The 25,440-nt window shown below is 37.0% G+C and overlaps 1 long non-coding RNA gene across 1 annotated transcript; it reads right to left on the reverse strand.

Moving 5' to 3' along the window:
• Nucleotides 1-986: 986 nt before the first annotated feature.
• Nucleotides 987-10,234, reverse strand: LOC309609364. The gene is made up of 2 exons (XR_014233386.1): nucleotides 4,002-10,234; nucleotides 987-3,683 (listed from the first exon to the last, which is right to left on the reverse strand). It is a non-coding gene; the product is annotated as an uncharacterized lncRNA (long non-coding RNA).
• Between the last annotated feature and the right edge of the window lie 15,206 nt (nucleotides 10,235-25,440).

Genomic DNA, 25,440 nt, shown 5'->3' on the forward strand with positions numbered 1-25,440 from the left:
GTTGTATTACTTTCTCCATTTTTTGCTGAGAAAATTGAACTCATTTAATTACAGTTTATTCTATTTGAATGAGCAAATAAATCATGTCTCATGGCATTTCTACATTTTGGCAATGTGTGTATGTGTGTGTTTTAATCTATCTTAACTTTAAGTTAGTCCTCCTGGTATTTCATGTTGTCAAATATATTTGGCATAGATATTAAGAAGTTTTGGAATGGGGAGGGGGTGGGGTGAGATGTGACAGGGTGAGAGAGTGTCATGGACATATATACACTACCAAATGTAAAATAGATAGCTAGTGGGAAGCAGCCGCATAGCACAGGGAGATCAGCTCGGTGCTTTGTGACCACCTAGAGGGGTGGGATGGGGAGGGTGGGAGGGAGGGAGATGCAAGAGGGAAGAGAAATGGGAACATATTGTATATGTATAACTGATTCACTTTGTTATAAAGCAGAAGCTAACACACCATTGTAAGGCAATTATACTTCAATAAAGATGTTTAAAAAAAAAAAAAAAGAAGTTATGGATATTTTAAACAAAAGAATTTCTAAATTTCATTTTAACCTATTGAATCAAGCTACTAGTCCTATCCCTACAAAATAGTGAGATAGAACAAAATTATATCTAAGTTTTCTTTCCAGTTCTATACTCTATTCAGGCTCTGAGTGAAAATGACTTAAACTCAGAGAATACAAAATCCTTCAAGGGTCAAACATGTAAGAACTTTTCAAAGGAAGTGAAGTTATATATGAGAAAAATGTAAGAGGAGAATGAAAATTCAAAAAAACATGTGTAGTTATCTCAGTCTCTCAAGAATGAGCCCTAGTTCTGATTGGAAGGAAGGGAAACTAATATTTTGGGGTACTGAATAAGTGCAGGACAGTTTTATATATTAGCTGATTTAATGATTTAATATTAGCTGATCAAATAATACTACAGATAGTTATTATCTCCATTTTTACAGATCAGAGAACCAATGCTATATATTTTCCCTCTATGAATGAAGGCCTCTAGCTTCATGTATCCTGTAAGTACTCTCTGTGCAGTCTCAATGTTCTGGAAATTCTATGATAATTGGAGGGTTTTATTCTTCTCACTTTCAGAGGTCAAGTTGCTTTCCAAAGGTGTTGGGAGACAATTCTCCATGTGTTTCTCATAGTTCTTCATGTCTTCTGAGCAGAGACACTGACAAACTTTGTTCCAGACTATCTTTTTGAGGATATTTGTAAAACAAAAAGCCTTGGAAGCTAGACATACTATCTCCCCCTGTTTTTGAGGGTAGGTTTCTTGCTATCCAGGATCATAAAAATAATGTCTTTTTCTGAGGCAAAAGTTGGACAGGTTTTCTGGCAGCCCCCTTATAAAAGATTTGGGTTTCCGAAGCAAAGGATTCCTCATTGTGACACAAACACACTGTGGTTGCTCTTCATTGCCCCCGATTCTTGGGAGCAGGGAGAACCTATACTAACATGAAGCTAATGCTATCAATTATATACTGTGGGTAACAAAGTTCTTCGTCTCTGATCCAGGAATCTCATGTTTTGTGCCAGTCTCCACAAAATTGAGGCAAGCTAAATTGTTAGCTGAAAGTGGTATAAAATCTCAAACCCTCCACAGTTTTTGACAAAAAAAACTGTGTCAGTTTTGCTTGTCTATAAGAAGTGGTGGAATATGGGTTGAATTTGGATTGAAACTAGGCTTGTCTCACCCGAAATCTGTGCACTTAACCAGTATGTGACACTATTCAAAGATAACGGTAGGAAGATAATCTTGACCTAAGTTAACTGTGACCAGTATATAAATGTGAGCAGTAAACTAGTCCTAGAAAATGATGAAGCCATTAAATTTTTTTTTTCTTCTTGAGATTCAAGTGTATGCTCTTACGTGTACATGTCCCTACATCAGTCAGGAATGGTTTCCAGTAAATATTATCTTGACTGTGCAGTGGACCCCCAGATTCCCCTTTCCTGTCACCAGTGAAGGAGTTCAAGTAATCCTTTATTAGGGCGGCCTTGCACTCCTGCCTTGCTGTTGACTTATCCTGGATAGGCCTTATCTCTCATTTAGACTTTAATATCTTTAAGGGAAAGTCCTTTCTTCTATTTTACATTTTCCTTAATGCCTAACAGTGTCCCACGTGGAATGGCTAGCAGATAACTATTTGCTAACTGATCAGCCTGCAACAAAGACAGTTTGAACGTGCTCATTAGATGTCTGTGACCCTCTGTCTTCTCTATTATTTACACTTGAGCATCTGTAAATAGTTGGGAAAAAACATGCAGCTGGACAAACTATTTTCACTAAACATGAGTCAACTCAAATCTCATTTATCCAGCAATTCTAAGTTGCTCTCTAACTCTCCTCACACCAGTAAGCTTTCCACCCTTCCTCTTTTTTTTTCAAATGTCAGTCATATCATGGCCTTCCTCTTTTATTTTTTATTTTTATTTTATTTGTTTGTTTGTTTATTTATTTATTTATTTTTGGCTGCATTGGGTCTTTGTTACTGTGCGCGGGCTTTCTCTAGTTGCAACGAGCGGGGGCTACTCTTCGTTGCAGTGCACAGGCTTCTCATTGCGGTGACTTCTCTTGTTGTGGAGCACAGGCTCTAGGCAAGCAGGCTCAGTAGTTGTGGCGCATGGGCTTAGTTGCTCTGTGGCATGTGGGATCTTCCCGGACCAGGGCTCAAACCCGTGTCCCCTGTGTTGGCAGACAGATTCTTAACCACTGCGCCACCAGGGAAGCCCCTTGTCCCTTTGTTTTTGTTTTTATAATGAATATACTTTAAAAATTTCATTAGAGATCAGTAATGACAAATGAAGGAAAATAAATATTTCCGAGTTTTAACAACTCATAATCTACATACTTGTCAGATAGTCTCCCATTTATTTGGCTTTGTGTTTTATTTGCACCTGGCTATGCTATTACACATGTCAATTTAAACAATTTTACAAATCAATCAAGCATTTGAGGTTACTGTTTTAACATAGACATGTAAAGGTCTCTCTGAGTCTAAACTGCTGAAGAAAAAGTCTATTGCCTTTTATTCTTCAAACATTTTTTAAAAGTTATTTGTTGGATTAAAAACAAATCATTTTTTTTCCCCTGAGGATGCTTTAACAATGCTTACAATTATCTCATTAAATTCCTAGTCCTTCCTTATTACCTACTGGATTGGCCAAAAAGTTCATTAGGGTTTTTCTGTAACATCTTATAGAAAAACCTGAACAAACTTTTGGGCCAACCCAATACTTAACCTTTTTCTTAGTATTGTTTCCTTTTTTAAAAAAAATTAAAGTTTTCCATCAATAAGTAGCATAACTAGTTAATTCTATTTTAAAAGTTTCATATGTTTTACCAAATTTTAATTCAACAAATATTTCTTGGTATCTATTATATCCAAGGTACTTAAGCTAAATACTGGTGACTTCCTAGGATTAGTGCAAAAAATCCATTTCTGACCTCTGGGAGTTTTTGGTGTCTTTATAATTCTCTTGGCTCATCATATTGGTGAACTGGGGTCTCTCTCCATACTTAAAATGGGAGTGTCTTAAAGAAATAGTTTCTTTACCTTTATTCTTGTCTTTTTTTTTGGTCAAGTTGGAACATTGAGTAAGTATAGTAGGCTGAATAACGGCCTCCATAGATAACAGGTCCTACTCCCTGGAACCTATAAATGGTACCTTATTTATTTATTTTTTTAATAAATTTATTTATTTATTTATTTATTTTTGGCTGTGTTGGATCTTCGTTTATGTGCGAGGGCTTTCTCTAGTTGCAGCGAGCGGGGGCCACTCTTCATCGCGGTGCGCGGGCCTCTCACTATCGCGGCCTCTCTTGTTGCGGAGCACAGGCTCCAGACGCGCAGGCTCAGTAGTTGTGGCTCATGGGCCTAGTTGCTCCGCGGCGTGTGGGATCTTCCCAGACCAGGGCTCGAACCCGTGTCCCCTGCATTGACAGGCAGATTCTCAACCACTGCGCCACCAGGGAAGCCCTGGTACCTTATTTTGAAAAGAGTCTTTGCAGATATGATCAAGTAAGTTAATGATCTTGAGATGCGGTGATTATTCTGGATTATCCAGGTGGTCCATAATGTTATCACATGTATCCTTATTAAAGAAAGCTAAAGGGAGATTTGAAAGACACACACACACACGCGCACACACACACACACTGAGGAAAAAATGATGTGAAGATAGAGAAAAATATTGGAGTGATGTAGCCACAAATCAAGGAATGCCAGCAGCCGCCAGAGTCTGGAAGGTAAATTGCAGGAAAGGTGAGGAATAGATTCTCCCCAAGAGTGTCTGGAGAAAGTGTTGCCCTACCGGCACTTTGATTTCTATCCAGTGATATGATTTTGGACTTTTAGCCTCCAGAACTGTGAGAGAATAAATTTCTATTCTTTTAAGTCATGCAGTTTGTGGTTATTTGTTACAGTAGCCATAGCTCACTAACACAGTAGGTAAATCATTTAATGGTTAAGAGCAGGCTGTGTGGGGTAGTAGAGAAACAGCTTGAGGCTGTGAATCCCAACACTTCTCAGTTTGTAATCTGGCTTTGCCATTTCCTAGAGCAGTTTCAATGTCCTTGTTTGTAAATTGAGCCTCGTAAAACCTCTCTATGTGGCTATAGTATGTTATTGGTTTAACAATCCTAAGAAGAGCATCTGGAATTGAATCAATGTTCAGTAAGTCATACCTTTTATCATTGTCATTACTGATATTTATAACATGCAAGCACTGAATATCTGACTCTCATGCACAGAAACTGACATTTTGCTTCTCACTCAAAAGTGACTAAAAATAGTGACAGAGTAAAGCCACACAGAACCATGTGAAAAAAATAGATCAGACTGGATACCAGAGCCCTCTACTCTCTGCTGGACACCTGAACTACCCATATCTCCCTCTCTAATTGTTAGTGAAACTCTTGTGTTCAGGTGAACTAAAATGCTATTAGCTGAGGGATGGATTTAATGAGTGTTAATTAAGATGAGTCATACTTTTTCAAATGTTAAGTCAATAGCCCAGAATAATGAATTTGGAATAGACAAAATTTAAAGTTTTCTCCTTAAAAAAATTGGAAGCAGTTCAAAGGAAACCTGGGAAATGATGGCAATAGCAAAGCATGCAAAGGAAGAGAACCTAGGTGATCCCTGTCACCCAAAAGCAGGATCTGGTTTAGGGGCCCTAAAGAAGGACTCTGCCTGAAAGACAATGTTACTCTCCCAATTCTACTCTCAGAAAATGCTCTTTCAAAGGATGAGTTTCTCAGCAATTCATGTCTCAGTGGAAATTATACTGCAATCTAACTCTGAATTAAATTTGAGTAATCTAAGTTAATGAATAATGACAGCAGAAGTGAAAGTACTATTAAAAAGTTCTTTCTTCTGCATCTTTCTTCCTGTAATCTATAAAAAATTTATTAAAGGATATAAGTGTGTACCTGAATGTGGAGCCATAATGAATTTATATTTCTGGATGAGAAGAGTAACTACTATAAATGTCAAGTCTTCTCAAAGTTATAGTCATTGCAACCACAACAAAAACTTGATAGGATTTTAAAATGTAATAAAAGCTAATGTTAACGGTCATCTTTAAGAGTAAGTATCCAAGAGACTTCCCTGGTGGCACAGTGGTTAAGAATCTGCCTGCCAATGCAGGGGACACAGGTTCGAGCCCTGGTCCAGGAAGATCCCACATGCCACGGAGCAACTAAGCCCGTGCACCACAACTACTGAGCCTGCACTCTAGAGCCCACAAGCCACAACTACTGAGCCCATGCACCACAACTACTGAAGCCTGCATGCCTAGAGCCCGTGCTCCACAAGAGAAGCCACTGCAATGAGAAGCCCGCCCACCACAACGAAGAGTAGCCCCTGCACCCCACAACTAGAGAAAGCACATGTGCAGCACCAAAGACCCAAGGCAGCCAAAAGAAAAAAAAAAAAATTAAATATCCAAGAATTTCTTAGAAAATTCTGAAAAGTGAAAAATAATGAAGAGGAATTGGCCCTATTAGATATTAAAACATACCGCAAAGCTAGAAATCTGTCCATGCATAGACATTAGATGAATGGAGAAAAAAGAAGTGTACAAAAACACATGTATGGGGGACTTCCCTGGTGGCGCAGTGATTAAGAATCCGCCTGCCAATGCAGGGGACACGGGTTCGATCCCTGGTCTGGGAGGATCCCAGATGCCACGGAGCAGCTAAGCCCATGCATCACAACTACTGAGCCTGCGCTCTAGATCCCGTGAGCCACAACTACTGAGCCCATGAGCCACAACTACTGAGACTGTGCTCTAGAACCCACGAGCCACAACTACGGAAGCCCGCATGCCTAGATCCTGTGCTCCGCAACAAGAGAAGCCACCACAATGAGAAGCCCACGCACCGCAACGAAGAGTAGCCCCTGCTCGCCACAACTAGAGAAGAGCCTGTGCACAGCAATGAAGACCCAAAGCAGCCAAAAAATTAAATAAGTAAATAAAATTAAAAACAAAAAAAAAAAACAAAAAAACCACACGTATGTGTATGGAGATCAGGTACATGACAAAGTTGGCATATAGTGGTGAACTATTTAGCAAATAACATTAAGATACTTAGCTATAGATCTGAAAATAAAATGTAAAAATAGATCATTAACATATACACAAAGATAAATTCTAGGTAGTGTGTACGTAAAACTAAAAAAATACTGGAAGAAAACAGAAAAATATTTTGAAAATTTTGCATTAGAAAATGATCCTATTAAGCAATTCACAAATCCCTGAAACAATAAAGGGAGCAAACTAAAGCTCTGGTTATTTAAAAATTTTTTTGAATATTTATATCAAAATACGTAATAAATAAAGTTAAAGACAAACAAAAACCAGAATATATCTATAACATTTCTAAGAAAAGGTAATTATGCATAAAATATAAAGTACTTCTAAAAGTGAGTAAGAGGAAAGCCACCAACCCATCAGGAAAAACTAATAAATAATAAAGATTCTAAAACATATTTGCATGTTGATGGAAATGATCCATGATAGACAGAGAGAGAAAATTGATAATGCAAGAGAGAGAGAGAGACCCAAGGTTTAACATTCTTAAAAAGGGTACAGTTAAATCCTAAGTGTTCTCATTACTAGGAAAAAGTTTTCCCTTTTTTCTTTTTTTTGCTTTCTTTTCTTTTTATTGTATCTATTTGAGATTATGGATGTTAGCTGAACCTATTGTGGTAATCATTTCACAGTGTATGCAAATCAAACCATCATGCTGTATGCCTCAAACTTATACAGTGATGTATGTCAATTATATCTCAATAAAACTGGAAAAAAAATGTTTTTATGCACACACACCTAAAAGGATACAGGTGATGGGTTCTACAAAATGTAAGGACTAGTTCTTTGTTAGTTGTAATGGGTAGAAAGAGGGAGAAGATGAGCTCAGTTGCAGGTTAAGTTTGTAGAGTTAGTGGTTGTAAGATGAAGGAGTTGGCATCTTATCGCCTTAGGTTTTGTAATGATGTGGAATAAAGGCAAAGTTATTAGCTGAGGTTAGGAGGAAGGGTGGAGGGACTTCCCTGGACAAAGTGGTAACTGTAGGAAATCAGGGAGATTAGAATCATTTAGAATGGATTCAGATAATAAGAGTATCTACTCTCATGGGTTGTTGTATTAGATTTGATTATACCCCAGAAGCATTATGCTCACTGTGTCAACATCAGCAAGTAGCAATAAATGTTAACTGTTGTGATAAGGATGTTCGAACTCCTCATTCCTTCTGTTTAGACCAGGAACTTGACAATGAACTCAACAAACATTATTAAGATATCCTCAGCAAACAATTTGCTGAATCATTTCCAGCTATTATATTCATGAATATATGCCACTAGTCAGAACATGATTCATTACTATGGTAGTGGAGACTATTAAGTTAGTAGATTACACTTTGATTTTGAAGGAAATGGAATTTAGAATATCAAGAAAATGGTTACAGAACAAAGTTATCGAGAGATCACTTTTACTCAGAGTCGTTTAGATTTTATGCCCGTTGATTAGCAAATCCCCGTTTCTACCTCTCCCCTGCCCCTGGAACCACCATTCCATTCCTTGGTTTTATGAATTTGACTATTTTAGATGTCTTATAAAAGTTGAATCATGCAGTATTTGTCTTTCTGTGACTGGCTTGTTTCACTTAGCATAATGTCCTCAAGGTTCATCATTGTTGTCACATACTGCAGAATTTCCTTCTTTTCTAAGGCTGAGTAGCATTTTATTATGTGTATATACCACATTTTCTTTAGCCATTTTTCTGTCAATGGACATTTATGTTTTTTCCACATCTTGGTTTTAGTGAATCGTGCTGCAATGAATATGGGAGTGCTAATATCTCTTCAAGATCCTGATTTCAATTCTTTTGAATAAATACCCAGAAGTGGGATTGCTGGAACGTATGGTAGTTCTATTTTTAATTTTTTGAGGACCCTCCATACTGTTTTCCATAATGGCTGCACATTATGTATTCCCACCACAGTGTACAAGTGTTCCCTTTTCTCCATGTCCTTACTAACACTTGTTGTCTTTTCTTTTTTTTTTTGATAATAGCTATCCTGACAAGTGCAAGGTGATACCTCATTGTGTTTTAATTTGAATTTCTCTGATAATTAGTGACAGTGAGCATTTTTTCATATACCTATTGACCATTTATATGTCTTCTTTGAAGAAATGTCTATTTAAATCCTTATCCAATTTTGTAATTAGGTTATGAGTTTGGGTTTTGTTGTTGTTGTTGTTGTTGAGTTGGAGGAGTTCCTTATATATTTTGGAGATTAATTGCTTATCAAATACATGGTTTGCAAATATTTTCTCCCATTCCATCAGTTGGCCGTTTCACTCTGTTGATTGTTTCCTTTGTTGTGCAAAATCTTTTTAGTTTGATGTAGTCTCACTTGTTAATTTTTGCTTTTGTTGTCTGTGCTTTTGACATCATATCTGTGTAGTCACTGCCAAAACCAATGTCATAAAGTTTTTCCCTATGTTTTCTTCCAGGAGTTTTACAGTCTCAAGTCTTATGTTTAAGTCGTTAATCCATTTTGAGTTGATTTTTGTGTCTGGTGTATTTCTTTTAAAGTCTGGTGTATGAAAAGTATAACATTATTTGCAAGTGGATATCCACACTTTTAATCAAGGCAGTTTTACATGGCCTAATAAAAATAGGGGTCTGAGAAAATTATTAGAAAAGATAACACCCAAAAAATGTGTGATTAAATATTTATCAATTCACAGACTTCTCTGTGAAGCACTGTAGAAAGCAATAGCTTTGTCTTCATTTCTAATGAGCCAGACCAGGTCAGAGAATTCTTTGACCTTGAGCATACATTCACTGACCCCAGTGATCAGAAGGGTATATTCCCCCACTAAAACTTAAACAACATCACTTAAGACTATGCCATGAACAACACAAAACCAAACACGAGATCTGAAATTACCACATTCGGTTATAAAGTAGGCATGTAGACAACCCCAAATATACTTGTGTTTTTTTAAGATTTTCATTGAAATAAAATATAAAATTTTAAAATTCTTGTAAGAATGTAACTGTGGATCACAGTGGTCTGGGATTCTAGTTTGAGAAATACAATACTAGGTCATGCCAGGAAAGGGCTAATCTTAAAATATTTTATTGCATCCATTAGTGACACTCTTGCAGCCTAGCCAAAGCCAAAGTGTGAAGAATGCTTGAAATAGACTTTGTGGGAATGGCTGTGCACAGTACTGGAATGCTCATGTTTCATCCTAAAGGCTGATGTACCATGGAGATATGAAATCATCCACTACACTGTTTATTAATCTTTAACATTTGTAAAAAAACATTTCACAATGTTATTAATAACTCTATTTGGCTCTAGAACAAAACAAATATGAAAACTATTGGCACATGTAAGTTTGCAGGTCACTAAAAAAAAGGTGCCAGGCTTCCCTGGTGGCACAGTGGTTAAGAATCCTCCTGCCAATAAAGACGCAGATGTAGAGAATGGACATGAGGACACGGGGAGGGGGAAGGGTAAGCTGGGACGAAGTGAGAGAGTGGCATGGACATATATACACTACCAAATGTAAAATAAATAGCTAGTGGGAAGCAGCTGCATAGCCCAGGGAGATCAGCTCGGTGCTTTGTGACCACCTAGAGGGGTGGGATAGGGAGGGTGGGAGGGAGACGCAAGAGGGAGGAGATATGGGAATATATGTATATGTATAGCTGATTCACTTTGTTATAAAGCAGAAACAAACACACCGTTGTAAAGCAATTATACCCCAATAAAGATGTTTAAAAAAAAAAAAAAAAAGAATCCTCCTGCCAATGCTGGGGACACAGGTTTGAGCCCTGGTCCGGGAAGATCCCACATGTCATGGAGCAACTAAGCCCGTGCACCACAACTACAGAGCCTGCGCTCTAGAGCCTGCAAGCCACAACTACTGAGCCCGTGTGCCACAACTACTGAAGCCTGTGAGCCTAGAGCCCATGCTCTGCAACAAGAGAAGCCACCGCAATGAGAAGCCCGCGCACCGCAAGGAAGAGTAACCCCCGCTCGCCACAACTAGAGAAAGCCCGCGTGCAGCAGTGAAGACCCAACACAGCCAAAAATAAATAAATTAAATAAATAAATTTATTAAAAAATAAATTAAAAAAATTTAAAAAGTGCCTAATGGAGCAGGACTTTTAAAGCAAATTTCCTAAGAGTAGCATAATGCAGAATGGAACTGAAATCCAAGTAGATTTCTTCATTTGTAAATAAGTTTAGTGAAATTGGGTATTACTCATCCCCAAATCTTGAACTGCATTGTCTTCTTGTTAAATTGAATTTTTATAGGTTAGAAGAAGACCCAATGAAATGATATGTTAAAACTGGGTATCCATTTAACAATAAATGACAAAAATATGTGGTGAGATTAAGACAATTGTCCTTCAGAGCATTTTATAAATAGTATCCACTACATCAAATATCTATTAAAAGCACATGTATTTTAGTACGTGTTGAAGTATTAAGCTGCACATGGTTGGATTTGACTATGGGAGTCCCACTCAAGAGATTGAAAGACGAATCACTGGAATTTTGTCAAGACATCTGAAAATAGAACCCATCCTAATCTTATTCTTTTCCTCTAGCTAATAGATCAGTAAAGGTCAGGAAGAAATGGAAAATTATGAAATCCTCACTTTGAATGAAATCATTTCCACTAAAGACTGTAAATCTCTCTTTTCCCTTTGATTTTGGGGAAAGGACAGAAATGAACTGACTTTGAAGATATGGAAAAACAGATACCTAAATGCCTACCCAGGGGGACTTCCCTGGTGGCGCAGTGGTTAAGAATCCGCCTGCCAGTGCAGGGGACACGGGTTTGAGCCCTGGTCTGGGAAGATCCCACATGCCGCAGAGCAACTAAGCCCGTGTGCCGCAACTACTGAGCCTGCACTCTAGAGCCTGCGAGCCACAACTACTGAGCCTGTGTGCCACAACTACTGAAGCCCATGTGCCTAGATCCCATGCTCTGCAACAAAGAGTAGCACCCGCTCGCTGCAACTAGAGAAAGCGCGCACGCAGCAACTAAGACCCAATGCAGCCAAAAATAAATAAATAAATTTATTTATCTTAATAAATAAATAAATAAATAAATGCCTACCCAGGATTATTTGCTTCCCATCCTGATTTCTGATCTAAAGTGCACCAGAAAGAGGATTACTATACTTTACTGGAAGACTGGAAGACTCTCAGTGCTCCCTTTTCCCTCTGTCACTTACTGATTGTGAGCGCATAAGCCATCAGTTTAACTAATCTGGGCCTCATTTCCTCCAGAAACAAAATGGCAATAATGGCATCTGTATAGAGGCATAGAACTGGATCAAATGAGATTTTAAGAACCCTCTCAAGGTATACGATTTTCGGTTCATAGACTTATCTAATAAAGTTAGAGTTACTCAAACCTATATAAACACCCTTAAAACCATTCCACATCCAAATTACATTGTAATGTGTAATATAGTTTGTTTCAAATTATTTGGAGATTAGTCCATAGAAGTTCATATAAAATGCTCACTATGAAAAAAGACTAATCCAGATCTATTAACCTCAGGCTCTATAAATAATCGTAATATCTGGACAATTTCAGAGTGATAATATGAACGTAAGTTAGAGACAGTACAGATATAGTGTTATTGGTTTTTACTTGCACAGTGTTACTTCAGAAGAAGTTGTCTATGGGGTTTAGGTTTTTTTGTTTTTTCTTTTTTCCATGCATATATAATAACCCAAAGTCAATATAGGATAAATCGACTTCGAACATACACTACAATTTTTAATGTGTATTTGGACAGCACATAAATGAATTAATTGCCAAATAACTTGGACTTCAAACTAATATTATCAATTTTGTTCTTAACTGGCAGAAAAGAAATGTTAATATCACCATTATTTTTAAAAGATGTCTTTAATTAAAATTCAAACAAAGGGGAAACAATGGAATGGCAAAAAGTAATAAAATTAGAAGAAGGCAAGAAAGGAGACAAAAAGAAACTAGAAGAGGGTGGTACATAAGCACAAAAATACATGATTTTAAGCCAAAACAGATCAATAATTACAAAAGGTTGTCATTAAAAGTTACTTCTTTCGGTCCACCCACTTATCAATGAGCCTTTGGTTCTGATTTATTTATTTATTTATTCTTCTATTTTCTGGCCTTTTTATTCTAGAGATATTTGACAATGATTCCTTTTCCAAATAATGACCCTTTATTGGATTTCACATCTCATATCAATTTTATCAGCAATATTTTGATGAGCTTCTTATAACTGTTCTCCATCCTTTTTCTTAATCTCTTGGATTCTGTTTTCCTCAAAATTAAAATCTAATCTACTCACTTGAAGAATATAGAATTGCAGCTTTTCTACAAAATTGTTTTTGCTGAGACAAAATCTTTGGAGTGTTCATTGTATGTCAGCAATAGAATGCTTAGAACTGGATTTCTGTTTTAAACTTAAAAGCAAAAAGCCATCTTCATTCTAATCTTTTTTCTTCCATCTGTTTTGAGGTTTATTGTCATTTGCATTTTCCTTCATCTTCATGTCCCTTTATAAAATAAAGTTAATAGGATGGCCTCTGATATACTTACTTCTTTTAACTCTTTTGGTTCCTTTATATTCCTCTCTGTTATATCTTTGAAAATAGCTTTCCATTGTATAGACAGTAGAATAATATCAAAGATATCTTTTTATTATCAAAAATAGTTGCAATTGTTTTAATAGTTGCACCTGGTTTTCAAAAATCAAATACTACCAAACGGTAGATGATCCAAAAAGAGCAATTCTCCTTTCCGCCACATACCACTCCCAGTTAATGCCCCCAGGGGCAACCATTTTCAACTCTTGGACTGTTTCTTTTTCATTTCCTCTATATCCCTAAATGTGTGTGTGATGCCACTTCTTGATTTGTTGGTTTTGTCATTATTCTTTGACTCTTTGATATGATCTCCTTCACTTTATTACCCTTCCCTCATCATCCCAATGGGGTCATAGTTGGTGCTTCCATTATCATCAATTGTATAATGTTGGCATAGGTAGTGTGCTACAACTACTTTTCCTTATTATGGAACTTCAATAGGACAGATATATAAATATAGATATATGTTCTATCTTTGCTAGCCTTTTTATTCTACATAATATCCGTTAAGTGAAGTTATTCTACAACCACGATTCGTTTGCCAATAATTCAAAAAACTTTCACCTCCAGACCGCTCTGTTGAGCTCATTAAATAAATATTTTTTGAGCATCTGCTTTGTCTCAGGCTCTTGAGGAAATTACAATGCATTTGTTAACTATCCAACTGATATCTACATCTGGATGTCCTCGTATTTAACCTGTTCAAAAGGAAATTCATGAAAGAATCCTATATCAATTAAGATTAGGTTTGGCTGCAGAAAGAAATTTCTAAACAAGATGCAGGTTTATATTTCTTTCACATTAAAGGTATCAGGAAGTAAGTAGTCTAGGACTGTGGCTGGCTCCATTGTCATCAGACACTTGGCCTCCTTCCATCTTTCTTATTCACCATCATCAGTGAATGGTTTTCATCCTCATGGTTGCTTTTTTGCCCAAGATGGCCCTAGACCTTTAGTCATCACATCCACATTCCAGGCCAATCAGAAATGAAGGAGAAAGGGAAGAAGGGCAAAAGCTGTCTGATCTCTTTTAAGGATCTTTCCCATAAGTCCAATCCAATAGCTTCTGTTTAATATTATTGATCAGAATTTAGTAACATAGCCACTTCTATTTGCAAGGAAGGCTGGAAAATGTAATGTTTATTGAGCCCTCCAAATACTGGTAAAAGGCATGCATTCGCTTAGTCACCCATATTAACAGGTCAACAGTATCTTCAACCTTTATTTCAGCCTCAATATTTATATCTCACAAGGCACCAAATTAAGTCAATTTTATCATGGAACTAACTTACACAATCTCTGTCCCCATCTTTATTGCCACTACCTTATTTCAAGCCTTCAGAATGTCTAGCAGGACCATTGCAATGGCCTATTGCCTGATCTTCCCCTTATCAATTGTTCCCAATTCCTGGCCACACACCAAATTGCCCCTAGTTATTATTTGAAATAATAACACAATTTTAATTTGCACTACTTCTTATAAGGCCTCAACATAGATGCTCAATAAACACTATTTTTTTTTTTTGGTTTATTGATTGAAAAAAAACTGTGAAAAAGAAAAATTTTATGAAACAAAATTAGAAACCAAAAGATGCAGATTTCTTTTCAGCTTCTCTGCTGACTGGATGAGCCTGAAGAAAATTTATATTCTTGAATCCAGTTTGCCAGTATAGAAATAAAAATGCCACACTGACAAGAGAACTTGCTAATAATTGCAGAGCATATGGAGGCTTTGAATTAAACTTCAAAACATTTATTAAGTCACAGGTTTCAGTTGCACATTTAATTACCATTCTGCAATGAACTGGTCTCCATTTGTTTTGAGAAGTTGTCAAATAACTGGTTGAATTATACTATAATTTCTACATTAAAATTTTAAGTATATTTGAATATGTATTAAGTCAGGGATTTCACAAAACACTTCTGTTTTAGCAGGCTGAGCTGTATTTAAATTCTAGTAATTCAACGAAGAGAGGGGCAGAAATGTATCTGACAATCAGATTTTATACTTGGTTGGTATTTAGGAAAACACAGAAACCTAGAAATAAAGTCACCACTAAATATGAAATCAAATAATTTTAGAGTAAGAGGCTATAACACTTTGTACACTCAATAGTGAGAAATGCAAAGCAGCAAAATGAACAAAACTTGTTTACTGAAAGAGAATAATAAAACTGAAAAATATTTACAATAAAAATGAAAACACACATGCTTTTAAAAATTGGTGTAATAATGTTTTATTCCCTCTACCACAAAGAGGTTTATGAGTAGACAAAAGTTTCATGTTATCCTCTACTACTGTGGAAAAGGCATCACAGACTCAGAGTCTAAAATAAGCCCTTCTAATTTAGTTTAACAGTTGTACTGCATAAACAAAATGGAGAAGGCACTCGCCAACCAGTAGCTAGATAGCTAGCATATCCAATGCCTTAAAAACCTCAAAATTACAGGTTTTCTTCTATATAGAGGTACAAGCTAAGGCCCCTCAGAAAAAATTGCCTTGTGATTGGTATTCACTGGAGAAGTGGGTCTTATCACACTTATGCCTTGGAGAGAGGGTTCATTTACTAAAGGGGAAATACCATGATACTCAGAAGAGGAAGGGATGGTCATAAGTGAGCAAATATCGAAAATCCATTTCGAGGGGTACTGTTAACATACTGTTGAAAATGGCCATTGTGTTTGTCCAGCAAAACATAAGGGACCGGTTGTTGAGACTTACTTTATTTCTCCAACTGGAAGGCTATGTCTTGTCTAGTAACTCTTCTGGTTTGAGGGAATTAGAGGTGGTTTTTCACCCACCCTCTGAGACTACCCAAGTCACACCTGTGTGTACATGGGCTCCGCCTGCTTTGCCAGATCTACTAGTGTTCATCATTACAGCAAAAGAAGCTTGGGAGAGAAGAACATGGGAAGTCAGATCCACAAAATTTTCCGAGTCTATGTCATAAGCCATAAATTTACTTGAAAGAATCTCTGTGTAATTCTCCAATATTACCTCTGTGCCTTCACTGAGTCTGTACAGATGCCAAGAGGAATGCCCTTTCCCTTGAGCTGCCACAAGGAGGTGAGAACCTGAAGGTTCCCATTTAAGTTTAACTGGCAAAATTTATTCTGATAATGGATAAAACTATTGACAAATTTTTACAGTAACTTTCAAGGAGTCTTTGAATAATGTTTGATCCTACTTGCAAACTTAATTAAAAACACGGCAGCATTTTAAACTACTTTAATTAATTTCCCTTTGTTAAGTACTCTGCTCAAACAACTAAAACCTCCTAAGTGCTAAATAGTACTAATATATCTAATAAATTAAACTTTTAATAAGTTGAACATACATCTCTTATTTTTAATAAATAAGATTTTTAAAGATTTCAGGGGCTTCCCTGGTGACGCAGTGGTTACGAATCTGCCTGCCAATGCAGGGGATACGGGTTTGAGCCCTGGTCGGGGAAGATCCCACACGCCACGGGGCAACTAAGCCCGTGCGCCACAACTACTGAGCCCGCGTGCTGCAACTACTGAAGGCTGCGCGCCTAGAGCCCATGCTCTGCAGCAAGAGAAGCCATCGTAATGAGAAGCCCGTGCACCACAACGAAGAGTAGCCCCCACTCACCACAACTAGAGAAAGCCTGCACGTAGGACCCAAGGCAGCCAAAAGTAAAATAAATAAATAAATAAATTTTAAAAAAGATTAGGACACAAAAACACAGAGAAGACTTATGTAGGGAAACAGGTAGAAGGCAGTCATCTACAAGCCAAGGGGAGAAGAAAGCAAACCTGATGACAAACTTGATCTCAGATATACAGTTTCCAGAACTTGGAGGAAATAAATTTCTGTAGTTTAAGCCACCCAGTTTATAATACTAGTTTTTTTGTATTTAGTTTTGGTTTGGCTTGGTTTGGTTTGGGTTTTTTTTTTAATTGAATACAGTTGACTGACAATATTAGTTTCAGGTATAAAACATAGTGATTTTATATTTTTATATTATGCACCATACAAAGTTATTATAATATTGACTATATTCCCTGTGCTATATATTACTTCTCTGACTTACTTATTTTATAACTGATAGTGTGTACCTCTTGATCCCCTTCCCCTATTTCGTTCATGCCCCACCACCTTCCCCTCTGGCAGCTGCTGGTTTGTTCTCTGTATCTGTGAGTCTATTTCTGTTTTGTAATATTTGTCCTTTTGGGTTTTTTTAGATTCCGCATATAAGTGAAAACATACAGTATTTGTCTTTCTCTGTCTAACTTATTTCACTTAGCGTAATACCATACAGGTTCATCCATGTTGTCACATATGGCAAGGTTTCATTCTTTTTTATGGCTGAGTAATATTCCATTGTATATATATACCACATCTTCTTTATCTATTCCTCTGTTGATGGTCACTTAGGTTGCTTCCATACCTTAGCAATTGTAAATAATGCTGCAATAAACATTGGGGCACATACGTCTTTTCAAATTAGTGTTTCCAGTTTCTTTGAAAAATACACAGGAATGGAATTGCTGGATCATATGATAGTTCTATTTTTAATTTTTTGAGAAACCTCCATTCTGTTTTCCATAGTGGCTGTACGAATTTACATTCCCACCAAAAGTGTGCTAGGGTTCCCTTTTCTCCACATCCTCACCAACATTTATTATTTGTTGTCTTTTTGATGATAGCCCAGGTGTGAGATGATATCTCATTGTGGCTTTTGCTTGTATTTCACTAATAATTAGTGATGTTGAGCATCTTTTCGTGTCCCTGTTGGCTATCTGTATGTCATCTTTGGAAAAATGTCTATTCAGGTCCTCTGCCCATTTTTTTATATTAAGTTGTATTCATTCTATATGTATTTTGGAAATTACCACCTTATTGGACATATAATTTGCAAATATCTTCTTCTATTCACTAGGTTGCCTTTTGGTTTTGTTGATGGTTTCCTTCGCTGTGCAAAACCTTTTTAGTTTAATGTAGTTCCATTTGTTTATTTTTGCCTTTATTTCCCTTGCCTAAAGAGACAGATCCCCCCCAAAAAATATTGCTACAATTTATGTCAGAGTGTTCTGCCTAAGTTTTCTTCTAGGAGTTTTATGGTTTCAGGTCTTACATCTAGGTCTTTAATTCATTTTGAATTTGTTTTTGTACATGGTGGGAGAAAATAATCTAGTTCATTCTTTTATATCTTTCAGCTGTGCAGTTTTCCCAACACCACATATTGAAGAGACTGTCTTTTTTCCATTGTATGTTTTTGCCTCCTTTGTCATAGATTAATTGACATTATAAGCATGGGTTTATTTCTGGGCTCTCTATTCCATATATCTATGCGTCTGTTTTTGTGCCAGCACCATACTGTTTTGATTACAATAGCTTTGTTATAGTTTGAAATCAGGGAGCATGATACCTCCTACTTTGTTCTTTTTTTTTTTCTCAGGATTGCTTTGACTATTCAGGGTCTTTTGTGGTTCCATACAAATTTTTAAATTATTTGTTCTAGTTTTGTGGAAAATGCTATGGGTATTTTGATGAAGATTGCATTGAATCTATAGATTGCTTTGGGTAGTATAGACAGTTTAGCAATATTAATTCTTCCAGCCCACGAACATGGAATATCTTTCCATTTATTTGTGTTATCTTCCATTTCTTTCATTGATATCTTGTTTTCCAAATACAGGTCTTTCACTTCCTTGGGTAGATTTATTCCTAGGTGTTTTATTCTTCTTGATGCAATTGTAAATAAAATTGTTTTCTTGATTACTCTTTCTAATAGTTCATTATTGGTATGTAGAAATGCAGCAGATTTCTGTATATTAATTTTGTATCCTGGAACTTTACTGAATTCATTTATTAGTTCTAATAGTTTTTTGGTGGAATCTTTAGGGTTTTCTATACATAGTATTATGCCATTTGCAAACAGTGACACTTTTACTTCTTCCTTTCCACATTGGATGATTTTCATTTCTTTTTCTTGTCTGATTTCTGTGGCTAGGACTTTCAATACTATGTTAAATAAAAGTGACAAGAATAGACATTATCTTGTTCCTGATCTTAGAGGAAAATCTTTCAGCTTTTCACCAGTGAGTATAATGTTAGCTGTGGGTTTGTCATAAATGACTTTTATTATGTTGAAGTATGTTCCCTCTATACCCACTTGATTGAGTTTTTATCATGAATGGATGTTGAATTTTGTCAAATGCTTTTTCTGCATCTATTGAGATAGTCATGTGATTTTCATCCTTCATTTTGCTCATGTGTTGTATCATGTTGATTGATTTGCAGATATTGAACCATCCTTACATCCCTGTAATTAACCCCACTTAATCATGATGTATGATCCTTTTAATGTACTGTTGAATTTGGTTTGCTAATTTTTTGTTGAGGATTTTTGCATCTATATTCACCAGGGATATTGGGCTATAATTTTCTTATTTTGTGGTGTATTTGTCTGGTTTTGGTATCAGGGTAATGATAGCCTCTTAGAATGAGTTTGGAAGTGTTCCCTCCTCTTCAATTTTTATGATATAGTTTGAGAAGGATAGGTATTAATTCTTCTTTAAATGTTTGGTAGAATTCCCCTGTGTACCTGTCTGGTCCTGGATTTTTATTTGTTGGGAGTTTTTTTTTTATTATTACTGATTTAATTTCATTACTGGTAATTTGTCTGTTGAGATTTTCTATTTCTTTCTGATTCAGTCTTGGAATATTGTAGGTTTCTAGGAATTTATCCATTTCTTCTAGATTGCCCACTTTGTTGGGATACAATTATTCATAATATTCTCTTATGATTGTTTATATTTCCATAATAGCCATTGTTACTTCTGTTCTTTCATTTCTAATTTTATTTATTTGGGCCCTCTCCCTTTTTTTCTTAATGAGTCTAGCTAAAGGTTCATCAATTTTGTTTATCTTTTCAAAGAACCATCGCTTAGTTTCATTGATCTTTTCTATTGGTTTTTTGGTCTCTACTTCATTTATTTCTGCTCTGATCTTTATTATTTCCTTCCTTCTACTAATTTTGAGCTTTATTTTTTTCTTCTTTTTCTAATTCCTTTAGACATAAAGCTATGTTGTTTATTTGAGACTTTTTTTTTCTTGATGTAGAATTGTATCGCTATCAACTTCTCTCTTAGAACTGCTTTGGCCACATCCCAAAGATTTTGTGTTTTTTATTATTATTCTTTTCTATTGAAGTATAGTTGATGTACACTATTATATAAGTTACAGGTGTACAGTATAGTGATTCACAATTTTTAAAGGTTATACTCTAATTTTGGGAGTTTCCATTCAGTGGAAGTGTATCATCATAAAGTTCTTCATCCTCATCATCTTCACATTGAGTAAGCTGAGGAGGAGGAAGAAGAGAAGGGGTTGGTCTTGCTGCCTCAGGGGTGGCAGAGGCAGAAGAGTTGGAGGAGGTGGAAAGGGAGGCAGGTACGTTCGATATAACTTTATGGAAATACATCATAATTTCTGTCTGACTTTTTTGCTTTTTCATTTCTCTAAAAATGTTTCTATATGATACCAGTCTTTCTTCCACCATTTGCTTTAGTTTCAGTGCCCATACCATAGAAGGGTCCATGTCATAAAAGAAGTTAAAAGCAGTCTTGAGTAATCAGAAATCTTCTTCCACATTGTCTAATTTCAGTTTGTTCTGTCACTGCTTCTTCTATGTCTTCTTCCTCATTGTCTGGCACTGGTTTGGAAGCACTCATCAAGTCATCCTCTGTTCATTCCTCTGGTGTGGTGTCTATTAGTTCTTGAATTTCTCCAAGATCCATGCCTTGAAACCCTTCACCTCCCTCCTTTTTTTGCCATATCCACCATCTCTTTCATGATTTCCTTGATTGGCTCTGCCGTAACTCCTGTGAAGTCATGCACAACACCTGGGCACAGTTTTCTCCAGCAGGAATTTATTGTTTCAGGATTGATGGCTTTCACAGCTTTTTCTATTACAGTGGTAGCATCTTCAATGATGTAATCCTTCCAGACTTTTATGATGTTCTGGGAGCCCCTGATCTAGAGGCTGAATTAGAGAAGTTGTGTTTGGGGGCAAGTAGACCACATTGACACCTTCAGTGTTGAACTCATGGGGTTCTGGGTAGCCAGGGGCATTGTCCAAAAACAAAAGAACTTTAAAAGGCAGACCCTTACTGTCAAGGTACTTCCTGACTTCAGAGACAAAGCATTGATGGAACCACTTCAGAAAAAGTGTTCTCATTGTCCAGCCCATCTTGTTGTACAACTGAAAGACTGGCAGCTGGTGTCTATCTTTTTCCTACAAGGCTTAGGTGTTAGCAGCTTTATAGATAGAAGCAGTCCTGTTTATTAACTTGACTGCATTTGCACAGAATAGTAGAGTTAGCCTATCCCTTCCTGCCTTAAATCCTGGTGCTTGCTTCTCTTCCTTACTGATAAATGTCCTTTGTGGCATTTTTTTCCCCCCAGAATAAGGCACTTTCATATGCACTAAAAACCTGTTCAGGCAGACATCCTTTCTCTTTAAAGATTTTCTTAATGGCATCTGGGCACTTGGTTGGCAGAAGCTGCTTCTCCTGTTATCTTAATATTTTTTAGTCAAGACTCTTTCTAAAATTATCAAACCATCCTTTGCTGGCATTAACTTCTCCACCTTTAGATCCTTCACTTTTGCTTTAAGTTGTCATATAATGACTTTGGTTTTTCTCAAATCATATTAGAATCTATAGGTATGTCTTTCTTATAGCAATCCTGTACCCACATAAAAGCTGCATTTTCAATTTGAGGTAAAAAGGTATTTCACAAAAAGTGCAAGGTTTTTGCACCTGCTGGCATAGCTGCAGCAATGGCTTCACAAATTTCCTTTTATCCTTTTACAATGGTCCTTACACTGGATTCATTTATCTGGAAATGGCAGGCAACCACAGCTGCAGACCTCAATCTACAGTACATGTCTAGCAATTCAACTTTTTCTTATAATGTCATGACTTTTCTCTGCTTCTTAGGAGCACTTCCAGCATCACTGGTGGCACATTATGTGCATCCCATGGTGTTACTCAAGGTTTACGGTATTGGGCTAAACATGATGAAATATATGCTAGAACCACGAGACATCACTTGTTACTGCAATACACAATTTACTAAAGAGACTAACTGCTCACATGGAGATGATTAGCATCACACGATGTCTCAAGTGGACACTCACAACGCTTGCGCTTACCACAATAGCAACAGGAGGTGGCTACAAAACTATTACAGGATTACAATACACACTACAGTGAATTTTATGTAGTTATGGTTTAATACTGCATCTTTACGTTTGTTTACATTTCTCTCAACTGTGAGCAATGCCATGTACAGTCTGTGTGTGTGTGTGTATGTGTGTGTGTACGTTTTGGTAAACTTTCACATTTTGTAATAGATTTGTGTATATTTTAAAGTAGCAAATGATAAAATAGACTAGTATCTACATATATTTTCTACATTCATGACATACCTAACTTTTTCTTAATTTTTTCAATATTTCTAAGCCACATGGTTCATCTGCAACTTTTTTCAAATTGTCGCAAATCTCCAAAAAAATTTTCCAATACATTTACTGGAAAAAACCTGCATATAAGTGGACCCACACAATTTAAACTTGTGTTGTTCAAGAGTCAACTGGATTTGTTTTAATCTAATAGTCATTTAACTTCAGACACATTCTAAAGGCTCTACATTTTTATTCCCCCTCCACATTTTGTTTTTCACATCATACTTTACATCTTTTTGTGTATCCCTTAGCTACTCATTATAGTTATTGTTGATTTTATGACTTTTGTCTTTTAACCTTCATACTAGCTTTTTAAGTTGTTGATCCACTGCCTTTACTATGTATTTGCCTTTACCAGGGAGATTGGAGATTTTTTCCCTTCATATATTTTCTTATTTCTTGTTATGGCCTTTTCTTTTTCACTGAAAGAAGACCCTTTAACATTTCTTGTAATGCCAGTTTCACGGTGATGAACTCTTTTAGTTTTTGCTTGTCTGGGAAACTTTTTACCTCTCCTTCAATTCTGAATGATAACCTGGCTGGGTAGAGTATCCCTGGTTGTAAGGTTTTTTTCCTTTCAGCACTTTAGATATGTTATGCCACTCTCTTCTGGCCTGTAAAGTTTTTGCTAAAACATCTGCTGATAGGCTTTTGGGTTTATATAGCCTTGTGATAACCTTTTTCCCTTGTATGTGACTTTTTGTTTTTCTCTTGCTGTCTTTAAAATTCTCTCTTTATCTTTAACTTTTGCTATTTTACTTATGGTATATATGTCGTGGTGTGTATCTCTTGGGGTTCATCTTGTTTGTGACTCCCTGTGCTTCCTGGACCTGGATATCTGTTTCCTTTTCCACGTTAGGAAAACTTTCAGCCATTACTTTTTCATCAAATACTTTTTCTGCCCTTTTCTCTCTTTCTTCTTTTTCTGGGACCCCTATAATGCAAATGCTAGCACACTTGATGATGTCCCAGAGGTCCCTTAAACTATCCTCATTTTTTTAAAATTCTTTTTTTTTCTTTTTGCTGCTCTGATGGGGTGATTTCCACTATTTTGTCTTCCAGGTCACTTATTCGTTCTTCTGTATCACCTAATCTGCTGTTGATTCCTTCTAGTGTATTTTTATTTTATTTATTGTATTCTTCAACTCTGATTAGTTCTTTTTTATATTTTCTAACTCTTTGTTGAAGTTCTCATGTGTCTCTCTATTCTTCTCCTACCTCCAGTGAGCATTTTTATGACTGTTACTTTGAACCTTTTATCAGGTAAACTAATTATTTTCATTTTATTAGGGTTTTTTCCTCGGGCTTTGTCTTGTTCTTTCGTTTGGAGCACATTCCTCTGTCTTCTTTCTGTGTCTGACTTTTGTCTGACTTTCTGTGTTGTCTCTATGACTGAAGCTGTAGTAAGTGTGGCTGGGACTTTTTCTGAGGCGTGCTTATGCAGCCACCTTGGCAGGGTGGGCTTGATCCAGAGTTCAGCGTGTGCCAGGGGCTGTAGCTTGGTGGGAAGGGCGGGAGGACTGAAACTAGAGGGGCTACAGCTGGAGCCTAGCACAGGCCAGGGCTTCTTCCGTGGTGTGCCAGGGGCTACCCCTTTGGCAGGGGGTTTGGAGCTGAGGGGCTAGAGCCAGAGTCTGGTGCAGGCCAAGGCTTCTTCTGGGGTGCTCTGTGGGCCACTGCCTTGGAGGGGCATAGAGGGGATGCTGGAACCAGACAGGCTAGAACCAGAGCTCAGCACACAAGCCAGCGCCTCTCTCAGGGCATGCAGGGGGCCACCCTCTCAGCAGGGGGATTGGAGCTGGAGCTGGGTATGGGCTGGGGGGGGCATGCTGGAGTAGCCTTGGCAGGCCATCTAGAGGGCCAGGAGCTTTTCAATCTGCTGCCTCTGAGCTGGGACTCAGAGCAAGTTAAGTGTGTGCGTGAGCCCTTTAAGAGAGGAGTCTCGGTTTCCTACAGCCCTCCGGCTCTCCCAGTCATAAGCCCCGCTGGCTTTCAAAACCAGTTAAGGGAGCTCATCTTCCCAGTGCCAGTCACCAGGGCTGGTGTGCCCAATGTGGGGCTCGAACCCCTCACTCTTTAGGGAGGACCTCCAAGTTTGTGATATCTCCTTCCTCTTTTGGGTCATCCACCAGGGGTGCAGGTCCTGACTAGATCGTTTCTTTTCCCCTCCTAACCCACCTTGGTGTAGTTTTTTTCTTTATATCCTTAATTTTTTCTTTATATCCTGCTCTTCTGCAGGTCTTCAGGTCCTTCTCAGAGAGAGTTGTTCTGTATATTGTCATTGTTTTGGTGTGTCCATGGGAGGAGGTGAATTCAGAGTCTTCCTATTTTTGCCATCTCTGTTTGTGGTTCAGAATATATTATGCTTCATTAACTTTGTCTCTTTTATGATGCTTAGAAGAGAATCTTGAACATAATTACAGTTCACATAATGGAATTGAACCATGCTTATGCATAAAAAAGAAATATTATTTTCATTATTTCAAATATAGGGTCTTGGTAGAATTGATTAAGAATGCCCAGTATACATTAAATATGTATAGTTTTTTTGTATGTGAATTATACCTCAATAAAGTGGGGTTTTTTTAATGCCCAAATGGGAACTAGGTTAAAAAATTATCAGACTGCTTTCAGCCTTATAAGCCACACTCGTTCCCATTCTGTTAGCAGCCAGAATCCTACACCCCCAAGGATAAACTTTGTTCTGCATCCATACCTCAATTCATTTCCATGT

The sequence above is a fragment of the Balaenoptera borealis genome, assembly GCF_965194805.1.
Source record: "Balaenoptera borealis genome assembly, chromosome: 13".
Lineage (NCBI taxonomy): Eukaryota > Metazoa > Chordata > Mammalia > Artiodactyla > Balaenopteridae > Balaenoptera > Balaenoptera borealis.